Raw genomic sequence first — 14,041 nt, 5'->3', positions numbered from 1 at the left:
ATGCGTCTCCTCAGAATTGCTAAATATCTTCAGCTACCTTTTCTTATTATATTTGCCCCTTCCGAAACATGAAGCCTACTAATTAAGCAAGGACTGGAGACTTGTCAAGATTATGAGAGCACTGCCATGACATAACCATAATTCTTGATGACATTTCACTTTCCTCATCCAGAAAAATCTATCACACTTTCTGAGATGTGACCTTCATCTTGTTAAATGAATACTAGAGCAAAGAGCTCATTTGACCTCTTACCTGCCCTCCCCTCTCCACCCTCCGTCTGGCCTCAACCAGTCTGTCAAGCTTATTTGCTTCATACTAATTAGCTTGATTTCTTTGGCTATTGTTACTTAGCACACTTCCTTTGTTTTTGTGTCACTTCTGACTTCATGTGTAGCTCTTTGGACCATATGGTTTCTCCTTTCCAACTAACTTGTCCATCAGATTGTTCTTTTTTTTTTTCCTTCCAACTTTGGTGTGAAACTCCTTATTTAGCAATATGTTTTTTCTTCATACATTACTTGCTGGCAGAGAAGTGGGCCAAGTGCCTTTCTTTCTCTATTCTTTAGTCTTAGGGTTTTCTGTTCTCTCAGTCCCACTCCTCAGCCAGTTTGATTTTTACAACTGTGTAGCTCATCCTCTGGAGAAATGCAAGGCTGACTCCAGCATCTTTTTGTTCTCTTTCTCCTCATTTAGCATTCATTTTTACTGCAATCTCAGATCTAATGAGATTGTGATCAATGCTTCCCAAGTTGCCCCCTGCCTACATGTCTTCAATCATACCTTGGCTGTATAATCTACTATGCTCTTCTTTTTGTCAATTGGTGAATGTATATAGTTAATGTTAAAAGCAATCTTGAACCAAAAAAAAAAGCTTTTTCCCCCCTTTACTTAATAAAGTGGAATATACCTTGGTAATTATAGACTTTACTTTGAATCCTTCCTCGTGTGAATGCTGTGATTTATGTGTTGGGTTCTTTTTTATTTGGAGTCACTTTAGAATCCAGCTTTTTTATTTTAGAAACTCAATACATTCCAGCTTTCAGCCCACTCAAGGAAAAAAGCAAAACAAGTATGACAAAATACCCTTTCACACACAATTATCTACCAGGCAATCACTATCCCATAATATTAGCTCACAAAATAACCAGCTCTCAGGCAACATTAGCTTATCCCTGCAATGTTTGTGTGTCTTTCTTGTACAAGATGCCCCGGATTCACAGGTGGTGGGGGCACCTTGGGATGTCGTGGTTGGTTACCATTGTAATTAACCAACTTTAATCAGTGCTTGAACAAAGGGCTGGAGCAGACACAGAAGTGCTGTGACACCAAGTGAAAACATCGAGCCTCTTCTCTGCTAACTAAAAACCCAAGGCTAGAACTCCTTGAGCTGTGCTGTTTCACAGCAGTGTTGGGCTTCTCTGCTTTGTCTGTGTTCAAGAGAAGAGTGTTCACCAGACTTGTTGACTTTGATGATAAACTGTCTTCTGTCAAAAAAAACATAGGTGAAAATCATCTCCAGACTCTTTTCCAGAAGGGAAAACTCGGGGTTTATCTAGTCGAGTTATAGACAAATGAATTTTTCCCTAAGGACTGACAACAAAAAAAAGCTGAGCCCCATGTTACGAAACATTTTGAGGTTTTGACTTTCTTTTAAGCCCTTAAGTTGTCCCTGGTCCGTTGTGTGCCTTTTCCCTTGCGCATTATTTGTCTTAGACTGGTAGTTTTTTCTGACAGCCTGTGTGTTATATCTGAATGCATTTTCCACAGTGTATGAGCTATGACAACCCAAATCACCCACACAGATTACAAGGGAACAGTGCAGTTCATCCTCTTTACACCACGAATCGGGGGCAAAGGGACTGTGACCAGAGGGAGGCCGATGGAGCTTCCCTCTAGGCTCTTCCTGCCCACCCTGAAGCACTGGGGCACTGGGGAAGAGCTAGAGTTTCATTTCCAGGACTTAGGGGGCTTCAGGGTTCTACACAGGAGATGAAACCAATTTATGATCAGACCTCTGTACATCTGTGCCATTATGGAAAGGTAATAAATATCAGGCAAGGAAAGGATATCACGCACTCAATTTGAGAAAAACTGAAAGTCCTATGCCACAGGCCAAATATAGAACTCCATTAACCATTGTGAAGCATTGTTGATGAGGAGAGCAAAAGAACAGCCCAGGAGGAAATTAATAATTCTGTATTAAGTGCAGGGCTTGGATGGTGTTTGGTAAATAAAGCCTGAGGTCATGCATTGACTGATGGGGAAAACAAAATATTGAATAACTACCAGTTCAGCAAACACCATCCATCCTGTGCAGGGAAGAAAGCACTTTGCCTATAGATTAAAGAGAACATTGTCACTTGAACAAAATTGCATCAGAAATGTTATGCACACAAAAGGACCAAATAAATTCACACATCAGCTTCAGTTCTCCAGTTCCCTAATTCTGGGGCTCTTCACATTTTTCTCTGAATGTAGTCCTTTTATGTATTTTCCTATGAAGTTAGTATCTTTTTGTTATTGTTTTAATGAAATAGTGTAAAACCTAGCAGTTCACATTAACCTACATCAGCTTCAACATTATGCAAGCTTACTTATATTACTAAATCTTCTGTTTACAGCGAGGCTTGTAGTATAATTATAGTATATTGCAGGAGAAAAAACTTGGATCTTTGTGCTGAAGGACAGATAAAGGCTCTCTCTGGGCCCCTAAGGACTTAAAGGTGGCTAGGTCAAGCATCACCTTTTTCCACCCTCGTGCTGGAAGAGGGAGAGCTGATCCAGCAGTGCTTACTGGGAAGTGCAGATGGGGCCCTGTCTCCCTCCCTCACACAGATACTGTGTCCTGGTGCTCCTGCTGAGCCTGAGCTGCTGCTGCTGCTGCTCCTGGGGTGATGGCCATGGCGTGGCCCTTTTTAGTGTTCACCTTCAGTCTTATCAACAGCAGGAACTGAGATCTAAGTCAAGAACATAAAATTTTCAAAATTTGTTATCTCATCTAAAGCTCTAGCTGACATTTTGGAAGGTGTGGAAGGGAGCAAAAGGAAAAGAAGAAGCAGAATTTCCTTTGTCTTTTGAGCCTTTTTCTTGACAAATTTCAAAGGTTTTTTGCATAAGATAGACAGCTTAGAGCTTCTCATGATGAAAACAAAGATGACAAGGAAAAGGAAGAAAATGCATGAGGAAGAGAAGGAGGTAGCAGAGGTTATCACAAAAACCTTGAAAGGTACACAAATGGTGTTTCACTACCTGATCCGCCATAATTTTCGTGCAAATCAACAAGACTGACTGCTCAAACTGGGCTTTACAGAGGCAAAATTGCACATAATAAATGACTTGTGACCAAAAATTAGCAACACGTACCATTAATGGAGAAGTCTCTGAGGTGGGTGTGGAAAACTGATAAAGATGTGTCAGAGGTGAAAGGAGCTGGTGAAAGAAAGTGAAGCAGTGCAGGGCTGGAGATCTGGGAAACACAGGCAGACACCAAACCATGAAAGCGATGACAAGAAACAGAAGTCTGTCCCAGAAGACCCTCCAAGATCAGTGGGTAACTCAAAATTTAAGGATTCCAAGGGTTGATTTTAGTATTTTACTACCTGAGCAAACTACCAGGAATTAATCAGATTATACAACAAATGATGTCATTCAACACAAACACTGGAAGCTAGGATCAATATAAATCTGTGTACCCTCCTTCAGAAAAGTGATCATAGAAGCTAATGAAATGCAGATAAGTGCATTAGGTTTTCCTTTTTTTTTTTTTGTGCACCCTCTTATCCTGCCATTTAAAACTCAAAATCAGTCTGAGTTACCATAAGTGGCAATACTGTCCTTAATCCTTGATTCATTTGTTGTGAAATATAGTCAAAATAATAACTTGAAAGGGAAATTTGAAAATGTCAGGTAGTAAATGCATATTTTACTTATTTTAATGTTTGTTGATTTGAGGGTTTGAGGGCAACATGGTAAATATTCGGTTTGGCTGGCACAAACTGTGCAGGAATCTAATAGAAAGCAATATTGTTGAAAATGGATATCAATTGAAAACAGAGAGCAGTGTCAACTATTCCCCACTGGGAGCAGACAACAATAAAACCAGTCAAGCATTACACAGTTGAGCCTGCCAAATGTCATTAGAGAGCAGAAAAAAAGTAAAGGCACAGACGAAGGGGGGGTGGGGGTGGGGGGTGCAGAGAAGAAGCGTTCGCCTTATTTATATTTTTCTCGTGGACAATTTAGTAAGATAAAACTGGGGGAAGGGTATGGTGGTGTGTGGACATGGACACAACAGGATGACAGACTCTAAAGTTTAAATTTATTATAATGATGATGTCAGATAATTTAGGAAAAGAAGTAAATATATCATCCTGTTTGGAATTAAGAACACCAGAAAGATAAAGCAATACAGTTTAATGTCTCTCAATTGCACAGCAAATTACATTGGAGTACAATTTTAATTTTTAAATATTTTTTTTCATATGTCTTAATACTGAGATTACAGTATTAGGTGGAATAATTAGGACAATTTATTTTAAACTCTGTTGAAACAACAACTAAAAAAAAAAACAGCAAAACAGAACAAAAAAACCCAAACACAGTCCACTGGGACAGGATTTTTTAATACTGTATCTTTAAGGGAAGATTTGAGATTTTAAGCATCCCTTGGTTAAGAGAACGGAGGGAGGGAGGATGCTCCGCTCCGCTCCACCCCGCCGACCCCGCCCCGCTCGGGCGGACAAAGGGCGGCGGCGGCGTGGGGCTCCCGCCGCGGGCTGCAGCTCCACCTAGTGCGGGGCCGCGGAGGGGCGAGGGAGGAACCTAAACAGGAAACCTGGGCTTACGGTACACGGGCTGCGCCAGCAAATCAGGGGTTAAACCCAGAAGGCCCCGAAACATCATCTGCCAGAGCCGGGGTGTCCCTGTGAGGTGCTCCCAGATGAGCTGCAGTACCAAAAATCTTCTTGCTCAACCCCTCAGAGAAATACTGGAAAATTACCAGGCTTTAATTGCAATTCTGACTCCTTTAGTGGGTACAGAAAGCATGAAGAGAAAATTTAAAATTCTTTCAAATTAATAATTTCAAAGTCTTTGAAATTAACTTTCTTCAGGACATCTAGACTTACAGGTCTCAAAAATCATGGCATTGATGATGATGATGATGATGATGATGGTAATGTTTCTGGTCAAGAGTCAAATTTTGGTGTCTGTTTTTACCTGCCATTTGCCTGCCAGATAAGCAGCTTCACCATTCAGATTTCCCTAGTTCTTCTGTGTGCCTATGTGTATTTCTCATAGATTCAGGTTTTCCTATTGCCTTTGGTACCAAACAATCTTCCAAATCAGGAGATTCTTCTTCACTGACACTGCTTCACTAACTCAATTGCAAACTGAATTTGAATAAGGAATCCAGCATTTTTTTGAGTAAACTCTTCAGACATATTATTTTTACTTCCATATTTAATGTCTGGTGATACACACGCAGTCTAGAGAAAGCTTCATTTCTCTATCTGCTTCAGAGACTGAAGTCCTTTTCCCCTAACAGCAAAATGCATTCCTGAGCTCATCCCTGCCTGGCTCTGCCCTGCTGCGGATCTCCACTGGTGTTCCTGCAACTCGGGCAACCTAGGAAGACCCACCTGTCAAAAGCTCATGATGATCAGCTAGTGCTCTTACTTGACAGTATCTACCTGTGACTTTTATAGTGCATTTGGACCTTTCTGAAATGCCTGGCAGCAGGGTATCATAGGCCTCAAGTCAAATACAATCATCACTCCAAAAGGAACTTCATCATTTACCCAATTCAAAGACTTTCTTGGAGAAATTATAATCTGCTGAGAACTACAATATGTATATTTTCAAAGTCGGTTGCCTGCATTGTTGCACAGTAAAATCACAGATCAGAATAACCCGGTACAGATTAAGCCTGTAAAGCATAGACCAAAAATGCCTTTACCATGTGTTAATATATTTGATAGATCAGAACTATGTCTCTGGAACTAAAAGAGCCTGCATCCTGTTAAAATTCCCATATCCCCATGGCAAATTTTATTTCCTTTTGAATTCAGTTGTAAAAATTGGAAGCAAGGAAATTCACAGGCCGGAACACTGTCTAGATAACATTAAGGGGCATGTTGCTTCCAAAGCCTTGCGTGGGTTTTAGCCACATGTCTCCCACTGATTTTAATGGGATTTGCATGGCTAAAATCCTGTGCAATGCTTTGAAAACGTATCCCTAAGGGTTTGTCATGAATTCATAAAGCCCCAGAATTTCTGAGTGAAAACCAAAATACAGTGTTGGCTGATTTTAAAGGCTTGTTACCACTCTCCTAATTAAAATACAGCTTAGTTTAGTTAAAGGTCTATTCTGCTTTACGTATAGTGTATGTGTATAATATAATTCTAGTATGTGTATAATTTATATGGTTGTGTTATTTACAGTACAAAAGACTTATGTTATATGCAATTTCTAATTTTCATAACATTTCATTATACATCGGGTAGTAAGCCCCAAACAATGAATAAAATTGCTACTATTCTTTCAATGAGCTCCTAAATGTCACTGAAGAAATTGCTGTCATGTTAAGGGTGAGTTGCTTTTGTGGTACACTTATACCACTTATTGACAGAACAGTTTGTTCCCATATAAGGTTACTACATTTTTCTTTAAAATGTTTTACATGGTATTACAGCATTAAGGATCAAGAAAACTAGGAACACAAATCAATATCTCACAAAATGTTTGGTTTCTGATGAATGCACAAAATTAAGGAAAGTCAATGGGAAGGCTATTTCTCTTTCATTCTTGTGCCTCACAGGAAAGATCTCAGGTCAACATTGTCATTATATTAAGTCGTCCATGAACAGCCAGTATGTCAGGTCAGCAATGCAAACTGGCACTACAGACTGTAAGCCAGTTTCTTAATGCTTTGCATTACCATGCCCACCAAATTTGCAGGTATACTTATTTTCATTTTCAAAACTCCAAATCTGTTCCTGCATACTGTTTCTACTTTCACCCACACTCAGTAGAGTTGGATAATATTATATTTGTTATCATCAGATAGAAAAAATACCTTAGTCTTATATAACTACCACAAGGTAGGTGGTAGCACATCCTTATTTGTCAGATTAGATATTCAATAGGTGGTTATTGAATACTCGTAAACAAATCTGATTTTGTGTAAGCAAACAAACGCACCTCAAATACTTGCTAGGAAAATCAGTAGGTATAAGAAATTTTAACCCACCTTTTCCATTTTGTCCCTTCTTGTGTCAAGCTTAAAAAATCACAGAATCACAGAATGCATCAGGTTAGAAAGGACCACAGCAGGTCACCTAGTCCAACCTTTCTGCTCAAGCAGGGTCATCCTAGACCACAGGATTATGTCCAAACAGTTCTTGAATATCTCCAGTGAGGGAGACTCAACAACATCTCTGGGTAGAGAAGTGATTCTTTTTTTTTCTGATTAAAAAATCACCAAAACCATCTTTGCCTTTGCTACAAGGTCGAGTAAGTCTTGGAACATTAGTTTTAAAAGCAGATACAGGAAAGAACCAGCTTTCCAGGTTCCAAGTTAAGCAATAGTAAAGCACAGCAAACTTTCTTGACATCATCAGATGACCTAGAGTAATGCGCAAAAGCAAATCACCTCACAGTAATCCAGTCCTTTTAAAATTTCTTATTTCATATTTTCCTACCAAGAGGACTCTTAATGTATGAAAGTTACCCTGCAGGGTGAATAATCCTTGGAAGATGTTCTTTAATGAGGACTGGTTCCATAGCTCAGTGGCCCACAAACTGTAGCCCATGGCTCTGCAGTGGCCCCAAAGCCTCAGATAACAAACAGAAAAATATACTAACTTACGTTGTGTCCAAACATGCCATGCTGCTATTTTCCATGTGGTTTTTATGAATTGCCAGGAGGAAGTTTTCAGCAAAGTGAAATTTGCACATTTACTCTGGGTCTTGCTTTGAAAAATGCCCTGGTAGGTTCCTCAAAGGGCACATGGCAGCTGAGGGTTAAAGGTCTAGAAAAGCCTTGGGGGCCACAGCTAATTCTGGGCAATGCATTTTCTCTGAAGTCATCAATCCTTGCATTTTAACTCTGATACTCATTACCATTCTTTTCAAATACTATAAAAATTAAAGATAACAGTGCATGAACCCTGAAAGGCAATATCCCTTGGCCCTCCATATGTATAAGATTTCTCCTCCTCTCCTTTTTTCTTTTCCCTTCTTCCTCCCCTCTAATCTTTTTTTCTCATTGATTGGTCTTTGATAAACAATAACATACAAGATGTAAAACTCACACAGGCAATCAAGAACACAAGAGTAAAACCATACAAGAGGCAGTGTCTGTGCACTGCTGTGAGTTGCCCTCTTCTTCATTTGTTTTATTGTTAATTTGGATCCATGAGGAATTTTCCTGTTTGCCAGAGACTTGTTGGACCATTCTGATTGAACATGTTCTAATTCTTCCATGGGAAAAAAAAAGATAGAAAAAAAAAACAAACCAGAAACCAAAACAAAATCACCACCTCTTTGATTTTGAAAGAAAAATATAATTTGTATTGTCATCTCTGAGTCTGTCAGCAAGGCTGAAGAATATGCTCTGATCAACTATTTGGGTGTGTGCTTTTCATTCTGGAGTTGAGGACCTAAGCTTCTTGACATATATTGGATTGTGGCCAAGTTTAGACCCCTAATAATTTAAAACAATCACCACCTGCTTCAAAGGGAGAAAAAAGACATTTCTGTCTTGCTGATCACTACTTTAAGATCAGCAAAATCTTTTACTGCTTCAAATTGAAATGTAATAACTGCAAGGTTGAGAATTGAGATCTTGCACTAAGCACTTCATTACCTACAGGCTTTTATGTTTGGGTTTTTTTCTTGTTAAAAACATAGCCATATGATGCCTTTTCAGGTCTCCAAGTTAGGTACTTTGCCTCATAAAGCCTGTCACTTAAGAGTTGTAAAGCCTACCATTATCAGCCTTTTGATGAGGTCTAAACAGAATGTGTGTTTATACACATCCATCATTAGATATATACATTTGCAAAGTAGAAATATCTTTATGTCTATTCTGGCAACTCTTACAGCTACAATATCCATTCAACTTCTACAATAGTATTTTAGACTGAAGATCATCCCAGATCCATCTGTATTCATTTTAGACCCAAGAAGATTCTTGGGTCATTCTTAAAAAATATTAATAGCCTTTTTCAGACCATTAAATGCAAAAGAAAAAAAGTGTCTTTGCAGACACATGAGGTAGGAGCTGAGTGGACATCCTCAGAGAGCAGCACTGTTCCTTCATTTGCTTTTGCAGACAACAAGCTTCCTCAAATACTGTTTCACTGCAAATGCAACACATCTCCCAAGTTTCCACCAGGACCATCAGACTATTTTTCATTCTCCAAATGAAACAAGGTTTTGGTTACCTGTATCTTGAGCTTTCTTCAAAGGTCCCAGCTGACCTACAGCAACAAACAGCTGGGAAGGTGGTTTGATGATTTATTTCAGGCCATCATTAAGTCCTGGGAGATGGGCTGAGAAGCATCATGTCGTCCAGGATGAGCTGGGTTTGGGTGCTTGGGAAAACACAAAAGCAAAGCTAGTTTTGTAGGCAAACATGAGGTGGAGGATTTGGTGCAGCAGCCACAGGGATGGAGCTGAATCTCAGCAGTGGGACACAGACCCATCTCTCAGGGCCATTTTGAGATGCCTGAGGGTGGTACCAAGGAGTCAGGCTGCAGCACCCTGCCTGGGGTAGGAGGGCTCAGTTGCAGGTGGGACTGTGGGACCAAGCCCTCCAGGGCAGGAGGTGCATGCATAGTTTCTAATTAGAGTTTTCTTTCTAGATTCATTAAGGCATTGCCTGAGGACTGCCCTCACATGGTCTGCTTTACTGGAACAGGGTAATAGCCACTACAGGAGATGGTATCTCTTCTGTGCTTCTCCGAGCAGAGTCAGAGATTCAGGCTTCTTTCAGCTGACCCAAGGGACTACAGCCTTACACTCCCATCATCTCCCCAGGGAAAGGGTATATATCTGTCTTCCTATCTTTGAGCAAAAGCTCTGAGTTGGATACTTTTTTTATTCATCCTTCTAAAATTACAATATGTTCTCCCTTCACAGCTCTTGAGTTCTAGGTAAAAAAAAAAAAAAAAAAAAAAAAAAAAAAAAAAGGAAATATTAAAAGAGATGTTCAAAGCTTTAGGATGTGCTTCTTTTACATTCTCAAAGTAATTTACTGGGCAAAAAGAAGAAAAATAGATGCTTTTTTTTTTCCCTTCCACAGAATCTAGTGGACATGCCTCAGACCTGTTCAAAAGAAATTGTAATAGAAAAGTATACTATGGCTCCACGTTTTTGATGGCTTTCATGAATTGTGAGAATGATTGCCTGTGCATGTAGATTCAAAGACGAGCTTTTTTCCTTAACTGCCCCTTGAACAGCAGAGTCCATATTTGACAAGTTAGAAGCATTAGAGAATAAATTCACAAAGATGAAAATAGAATTTCCAAAAAAGTTTTCTTCAAAGCAGATAAAAGAATTCAAGGAATTTTGATCTTTATTTTATAAGTATGTACAAGAGAAGAAGAGAACGAAGGCAACAGTCAAAGAAAAGTCTAATTTAATATTTCTCTTGTGGGCATACATAATGAGAAGTGGAACACCACAATTCCTCAGTGTTCATAGAGTAGAAATTCACTGCCGTAAAATTGTATCTGGCTTCTTAGAAAATTCCTTCACTTCTCTGTACTTGTCTGAAATATGACAACTAGCTCTTGAGGCTTACAGATGTTGAGCCCTACTCGCTGGGTTACTTCTAGAAAATTAAAACCTAAAAGAAATGTAATCTCTTTTAAACCTCCCATCTGAAAGGCAGTATATTTTCTCTAGAATAACTAAGAGAGAAATTAACTTTTAAAGCAAAACTTTGTAAAGTCTTCCAGTTTAAAAAAATCAGACAAAAAAGAATGGGTGAATGGTGTTCCTATTTGAGCAAAAGAACATTTCAACATTCTAGCATTTACAAAGAAACGGATGTAAGTGAATGTTTACAAAATGAAAAACAATACAAAAAGAGATAAGGCTCAAAAAAAATCAGAATTAAACAGAATGCTTTTTTCCTAAAGTTTTCTTGTAAAAACTGTATTTTATTCACAGGTCAGTGTCAGGTCAGACTAATTATATCCATATCAGGAAACTAAATAATGCCTAGTACCATTTCTATCTGTAGTGTTCCAACAGCTGTACAGTTAAATTTTCCCCAGCAGAACTTTGGCCTAGGCATGGTTTAGGAAATACTGTGGGCCAGGAACCATTTCTGCTGCACTGTTTGGATATGATCACCCCGTGCAGAGGAGAATATATTAACACAAGTGTAATGTATACTGTACTGTTTTGCTCAAATGCCAAAGTATGGTACTAGTTACATATAATTTGCTTGTACGAACATGGCAACTTGATCTGTTTCATGTCAAAAGAGAAACCAGATTAAAAAACTCAATTACTATAGATGCAAGAACGTGTAATGGATTTATACTGTACAAATAAGAAAAGTGCACTTTCATGCACATGGTCAGTATCTGTAGTGTGAGCTAGATAGAAGACTGAGCCCAAGAGCACAGTGAAAGCAAAACTGTTACATAACAACAAGGAACCTGTCTTTCTGGGCTTAACTGACTGATTCCTGTTCTCATTTCTATACTCAAAATTCAAGATACACTCATCTGATCAGTACCAAACCATCATTTCCCTCTGTGGCTTCCTCGCACAGAGTGGGTTTGTCTTTGCAGAGGCATGTGGAAGTACCACAACTGACATGAGTTACGTTTGAATTTCTAAATCTGCAATTCTAGTTACTGGCAAAAAAGAAGCAGATAATAAAGATGCATCAGCTGTATCACACCATGGACTGCTGCAAAGATCACAGGACTAGCACAAGAGAAGCCAGCTCTGAACTAGACCACGTTGGTGCGACACTTACCACATGGACACAAGAAACTGGAGTCAGCACCAGCTCAGGCATTTCCAACAATTTAGGTCCACCTTAATGACCAGTTGATGATCCAGAGGTGCTGGAAAGTGTGCCAGTGCAAACTGGGGGAGCACTGGGGCAAGTAATTTTTGCTGTATGAGAGCTCAGTTCTGAAAGCACCTGAAGTAAATGTTACTAAGGTTAGTTATCCCATCAGAGTCATCCAACAAACAAAGTATTTGAGAACTGAGCTGTAATTTTTATAGTTAACTAAATATCTAGTTAATGACTGTGTTGACTATACTACTTACCAAAATGCAAACATTTATGCATTTTAAGGTATAAATGCATTTTTCACCAAAATGTACAACTGAAGAAATATGAAGAATGCCTACAGTAAATCTCAGGCTTCTGTCTTAGTTGCAGTAAGACAGACACCCTCATATCTTTTGTTGGTTGAAAGAACTCTGAGGTTTGTATGTTACGAACAGCTATGTCTGATGCACCCAGTTATGCAGCTATTTTGCTGATAGATATGTTACTCATCCAACTTGGGTGAATGACCGAGGGTTTTATTAGGCATATTGGAAGTGAGTGTTTTGGGCTGTGATGATTTTTTAAGGCATGATGAAGGGTCCTATCTACCCTAATCAACTTTGCATAGCCAGGGCTCAAGTTCCAGTGTTGTCTTTCATCAGTGCAAGTGTCAGTCACTGGCCAACGCGTTGCCCACAGCCCTCTGCCCTCATTTCTTCATGGCGGGATGCATGTTGTTCTTTCAGGACAATTTCTTTTCGCCTGCTTTCCCAGCTTGCTTGGCCATGACAGGTCTGCCCCGGTTATGGCATTCACCATATGGCTGAGCTTGGCTCCACCCTATCTTTTAATAATTCCATCTCACTGACCATCCCCCTTGCATTGCTTTCACCGAGGGCATTTCAGAATTCAGCCCCAAACTATTGGTTCTGACTAGCTTACCCATGTTAAATCTGAAAATATTAGCATTTATTTTCCGCTCAGTGATAGCCCCTGAAGTGACCTTAGTAGGTTATGTCTCATTTCATATATTTTCCTCTTCTGGTAAACTGATACAGTGTTGATACAGCTACAGCTATTAAGTCACAGCTTGAATTCAGATAAATGCATTTGGAAACATGGTTTTAGAATATCACGTAATACATAGGCATTCACTGTCCTTCCTTTTCTGCACATTTTTGTATCGAAAATACTTGAAAACATTTTAAAATGTACGGCAAAATTTCCAGAAAATACAAATATGGAAAAAATAAATACATGTAGTTATGTACAGAATGGACTACAGACTACCAGCTGTTCTGAAGGACTGGTATAAATTCACATTCTAAATTACAAACTAAGCTAGGTAAATATTTGTAAGAATTATTTTTTTTTTCATATAAAGCCTACTATTTTTTTAACCTGTTGAAAGGCAGAGAAGGAGCTCTGCTTACTTATTTTCATCTGTGAGAAAGGAAAACACTTTAAGAAATGAAAACTATTCAACAGTCTTTTATCGTTACAATACCTTCAAATACATTATTTGCATTATAACATTTTTAATTACTATTTTACGTATTTTTTGTTGCATGCTTAATAAAATTGTGTTTTGTTACCTAAATCTATTTGTTTACACACTTGGGATCACATGGGATTGCCCCTCTTAGCCTCATGTTGAGGCTAAGAACTTTCCTACTGTACGGTTTTGGAAGAGTTGCCTACAGCTATATTTTGGCCTACTTAGGCATATACATCCATATAGTTTTAATTACCTCTGTACCTGTTTTTTCCCATGAGGCTCCGGCCTCACACTGCACAAACGATGAAGAGTGATAACCATGCTAGTTGTTCACTATTTCTTCACAGTCATTTTATTTAACCTGGTCAGTGCTTTGTGTCCTGTGAAACAAGAAAACAAGAAATGGCTTCTTTCCTTCTGAGCTTTGCCAGTGCAATAATTAGTTTAATATCAAGCAAAGCAATAAAGCTGAAAAGGTAACAAACAACACGATCCTTCTTGGATGGAGAGGGA

This window comes from Manacus vitellinus, unplaced genomic scaffold (assembly GCF_001715985.3).
Source record: "Manacus vitellinus isolate BGI_N305 unplaced genomic scaffold, ASM171598v3 scaffold_1_pilon, whole genome shotgun sequence".
Classification (NCBI taxonomy): domain Eukaryota; kingdom Metazoa; phylum Chordata; class Aves; order Passeriformes; family Pipridae; genus Manacus; species Manacus vitellinus.
Note: the sequence above shows the minus strand (reverse complement) of the source record.